We start from the raw sequence: 5,341 nt of genomic DNA, 5'->3' as shown, positions 1-5,341 counted from the left end.
AAGAGTTAAGCCCCCACTTTGGTCTGAGATTGGCGAGTTGCACTGATTTAGTCCTCAAGATCCCAATTGCACTAAATAAGTCCTCCAGATTTGAAAAAGTGCACCACGTTAGTCCTTCTCCCAATTTTCGTCACCGGAGCATTAACGCCGTCAGTGACGTGGCCATTTCTTGCCACGCTGGACCCAGCAACAATTAGATGACATGGCACTCAAATTTGATTAGCTCCAATTTAGTCCTTGTCCCCTTTTATAACCAAGATTTCTGCCCTAACTTCTTCCTCTTCTTCTTCTACCCACTTTTCCTAGTTCTTTGTCTTCTTCCTCGCTGTGCAGCTTTCTGGGTTTAGGATCATGAGTGCAAATGGGAGCCACAGTTCCATGTGGTCAAGCAGAAGGATCTCCAGAGGAACCAATAGAGCATCGAGTTTTTCAGAGTGGTGTGAGTGTGGATGCTGCCCTGTTCTCCGGTGGTCCACAACAGAGGTTAACTCTAACAAGTCATTCTTTGGGTGTCCTAATTACAATGTCAGTGAAAAAAGGTGGTGTGGTTTGTTTGTCTGGGCTGACATTAGAGAAGAAGACATCGGGGTGAAAGGGTGACTGCTACCGAGAATGTTGATGAAGTGAGGGTCAATTTGGCCTAGAGAATTGGAAAGTTAGAAGTTGAAGTTAGGACCCATAGATTGTACATGTTATTGTTGGCTCTGTTTATAATGTTTGTTGCTGTTTTCATGTTGGTATTTAAGGTTTGAGGATGATTATGTTTTAGAGTTATTGTAAAGTAGACAAAAGAAAAAGTGTCATTGTGAATTATTTGAAGTTGGTAGTCTTGCTCTAAATATAAACCAAGAACTCTGTTTTTGTCATCCAACAAAATGATAGAAAAAATATTGTAAAGAAGAACCTGTTAGTAGCATAATTAAAGGTAGAACAATTTGTCATTATAATAATAAGATGCTAACTTAACAATGAGTTTTCAGCATGAGTATTAACAAGCAAAACAGCTGCCATATTAGTGACACCTCCCCAACCTAATTAAAAGCTAGTTCTTGATCCAAAATACACCAATAACAAAGACAGATAGTGCCATCAAGCTTACAATGTTTTCAAATATAATAATTGGTCTACTGTCATATACTGAAGCCAAAAAACAAAAGTATGATTCACAAAAAGATTCCTAATTCAACTACATCTTCATTCCTTCTTTCTCGGGGGCTTGAAACCAGGTGTTGGGACAAATTTTAAGAAGTTGGCCAGTCTGGAAGATGTGGCTGAGCTTGCTCCTTGCAGTGGATCCATGGTGACCAGTCCTGATGGTGGTGAGGACTTCCTCCTGGTCTGCAACTTGGATGGCCTTTGAGGTGGTGCCTATTCCAATAAAATAATATCCAAGATGAGGCTGATTGTGCAATCAACAAGTTATTGGTAAGTCCTATTCAGACCAATCAACAAGTTCATTTGAACTATTTACCATTCAGAATCCATTCAGATTATTTACAAACAAGAAATCAACAAGTTCATTTACACTATTCATAATCCAGAATCCATTCAGATTATTACCAACAAGAAATCAACAAGTTCATTTACACTATTTATAATCCAGAATCCATTCAGATTATTACCAACAAGAAATAATACAAGAAATCAACAAGTTTATTTACACTATTTACCATGGAAGGAAATAAATATAATGAATGAATAAAAATTATTACCTTTTGCATGTCACTCATAAAAGTTGAAATAGAATTACACATAAAATTGATGGACTGAGTTTGATCACTACCTGTGGTAACACGCTTTCTTTGTCTTTCGGATATCCTGCGCAACATTTCATCCCCTATTAGAGTATCAGCACATATTTCTAAATCCAAGATCTGTAAATCACAAATTAGATAAATAGTAGAAACCATAAGGACAGTATTTGCATTTGTGATGATGCAATATTGTGAGAAATCAGAACTCAGAACTACTTGAAGTTGAAGATGTCAGCTTTAGTATATATTCTGTTATCATCTGGTTTGCTTCCTGGCCTTCAGATGCTGTTGCCTAGTATTATTAGAAAGGCAATAAGATTAAAAGGTTGTGTATCAATTAAAATTAACAGTTTAACTGAACTTAAGAGGAAAGAGTATGGCTAAGGTGGTAATGTATAATAGAATCAATTGCTGAAGTTCATTTCTATAGAAATAGTAATGCTTTATAATTTGCTATGCAGATTTTCCAGTGGAGCATGGAGTTAGTTCCTTTCACCTTCATGTATATATCGATATCTTGGTCGGGTTTAATTTTTGCTGCTATCTCTCGTCTTGTTAGTTTAGAAAGCAAGTCTGCACATAGCAAAAAGTAATTATAAGTCATGCTTAGACTACAGGTTACATATATGGAAGCTATCTTCTTCAACAAGAACAATTTAGGGTGAAATTCGACTAACCAAATCTTGAACCAACCCCTTGACACCTTGCTGATTCTTCCACCACTAGAACAGAGCATAAAAAAAAATTCTAAACACAGTCCCACAAAACATCAAAACAAAATCCTATCACAAAATCAGCTTTAAAACTTGTGAACTGACAATATACAAAACACTTAATCATGATCAACAACCATCACAGCATTCCATTAAATTTGAAAAAAAAAAAACTGTTGATCCTCACTAACCTTAGTGACGACACAGAAGATCTCTATAGTGGCAAACGAACTCTTCCAATAATTGCACAGCGAACGTTGTGTTCCAATAGTCTCGACAAATTCTATTGCAGCCACTTGTTGCTACTTTGGGTCACTCATGGAAGAGAAGCTTTTTTTTTTCTCTGCGTCGTTTATGGAGAAGTAGAAGAGGAAGAGTAGAAACAAAAAAGGGTGCCTAACGTTTTATTTCCCATTACATACAAACGACATCGTTTAAAGGGATGTTTAGCGCTAAATTAGAAACGACGTCGTTTCATTCTGTCCAGCGTGGCAAGAAATTGTCACGTCACTGACGGCGTTAGTGCTCCGGTGACAGAAATTGGGAGAAGGACTAACATGGTACACTTTTTTGAATTTGGGAGACTAATTTAGTGCAATTGGAATTTCGAGGACTAAATCAGTTTAATTCGCCAATCTCAAAAACCAAAGTGGGGCTTAACTCAATTAATAATACAAAAATATTTAACAATAAAAAAAATAAATCAAAATTATTAAAATTTTATTTTATTTAATATTTATTAATTATTATATTAATTAATAAATACTAAATAAGACAAATTTTAGTCAGTTTTAATTTAATATTATCGTTAACAATAATGGAAAGCCAAAATCAGCCTCTATAGACATTTTATGCAACTAACTGCGCTCATCGCTACAAATGGAAACCAATCTCCAAGTAAATAACCTAGAAATTAAGCCTTAACTTAGGGCTTGTTTGGGTGAGCTTTTAAGAAAAGATCTTTTTTTGAGTTATCTTTTTTTAAAAGATCTTATAGAGAAGTAAAAGTAATTTTATGTTTGGATATCTTATGTAAAAAAATCTTTTTATCTATCAATTATGTTTGGGTATAACAATATAAAAGTACTTTTTTGTTTATTTATTACATAAAAAACATCTTTTTTTTTAAAAAAAAAGATCTTTTAAAAAAAGATGTAAGTGCATGTTTGGGCGCCATTATTTTGTTAAAAAAAGATCTTTTTTCAATGAAAAAAGATCTTTTTTTATTTTTTAACGTGTTTGGCAAATTTCTAGTAGTAAAAGTAAAAGCACTAGTAAAATAAAAAAAAGATCTTTTTTGAGAAGCTGTAATTTACATCTTTTTTTAAAAGATCTTTTTTCCTTAAAAAAAAGATGTTTTTCATGTAATAAATAAACAAAAAAGTACTTTTATATTGTTATACCCAAACGTAATTGATTGATAAAAAGACATTTTTATATGAGATATCCAAACATAAAATTACTTTTACTTCTCTATAAGATCTTTTAAAAAAAGATAACTCGAAAAAAGATCTTTTTTAAAAAGCTCACCCAAACAAGTAAATTACAACTTCTCAAAAAAGATCTTTTTTTGATTTTATTAGTGCTTTTATTTTTACTACTAGAAATTTGCCAAATACGTTAAAAAATAAAAAAAAATATTTTTTTATTAAAAAAAGATCTTTTTTTAACAAAATAATGACGCCCAAACATGCACTTAATCTCACATAATAATGTTGCCACTAACACCTAAGCAAATGATGAACTGATGAAGAGATCGAGGCTGCTGAAAGGGCTTTTACCAATTCTTTCTTCTAGATTATCAAAAAGATATTATTCTCTATTATGCCTTTGCCGAAATTTTAGCACAATTATACATTCACTAATTAAGTTTCACAATCTATTATTCCAGTATTAATTAGTTTCTGTATTAAATAATATAATAATACCCTTAAAATTTACGGAGACCAAGAGCTTGGAATCTTGGCATGTGTGTTCATGTTCATTGGATTGATGCCGACCCATCCTATGTCGATAGATTCCTTTTTCAAAATTATGTAATGGCTAATTTTATAGTGTCTTTTGTTTGGTGTCTAATTTTTGCCTAAATTATTTTTTATAGTAACTTTAAAATATTTAAAATTTTTTAGTTTTTATAGTTTTAAATTTAAAATTAATTATTTTACCTATTTTAGGATAGAATTAGAGTTGAAATATTCTCAACTCGCAAATAAATTAAAATTAAATTTATATAAAAATTTCAACTTAACGATAGAAAATTGAATTTAAACCTTACCCTACTTTACCTTACCAATTGTGACTCCTAATCTCGACCAGTATTTTCCTCCAATATATTGTTGCATGAGTGGAGAAAACTAAACATAATTAAAAAGCTTGCATGTCACTATATATAATAACAAATAAAATCAAAGCTGAAAGTCTCGAAAATAAAATATTCTATTATCCATATATATTTTTCAACGTTGATAAATTATAAACTGACTTATTTTAATAATTTAGATTTCTTAAAGAATTAAGTTTAATTTAAAATTATTTTAAAATAATAAGAGGATTTGTATTGAAAATTTCTATTTTCAAAGTGATTGAGCAAAACTCTAAGTTTATTGGAGTCTGACGAATAGATTACTACTATCCATTTGAGTATTTGACTCACCTAATATAAATTAATTTTGCAATCCTAATCTATCCTTTTAATTAATATGTAGAAAATAAATATGCAATTAATTAGCTAGTAAATATTTTAATCTTTTAGAGCAATATTTTTAGAGTATTATTTTTGGTACTTTTAAAAAGTGAATTCATTTAAAATTAAGTTTGTATTAAAGTTAGTTGATGAAATAAAACCAATATTATCTTAAAGATATGGTACACTTT

At 31.1% G+C, this 5,341-nt stretch overlaps 1 long non-coding RNA gene across 1 annotated transcript; it reads right to left on the bottom strand.

Annotated features, from left to right (window-relative positions):
- On the bottom strand, positions 1,930 to 2,465 carry LOC110268187. The gene is made up of 3 exons (XR_002356297.1): positions 2,432 to 2,465; positions 2,251 to 2,327; positions 1,930 to 2,046 (listed from the first exon to the last, which is right to left on the bottom strand). It is a non-coding gene; the product is annotated as an uncharacterized LOC110268187 (long non-coding RNA).

The sequence above is a fragment of the Arachis ipaensis genome, chromosome B02 (assembly GCF_000816755.2).
Source record: "Arachis ipaensis cultivar K30076 chromosome B02, Araip1.1, whole genome shotgun sequence".
NCBI lineage: Eukaryota > Viridiplantae > Streptophyta > Magnoliopsida > Fabales > Fabaceae > Arachis > Arachis ipaensis.
The sequence above is the reverse complement of the archived record's forward strand: the minus strand, read 5'-3'. Positions and strand labels throughout refer to the sequence as shown.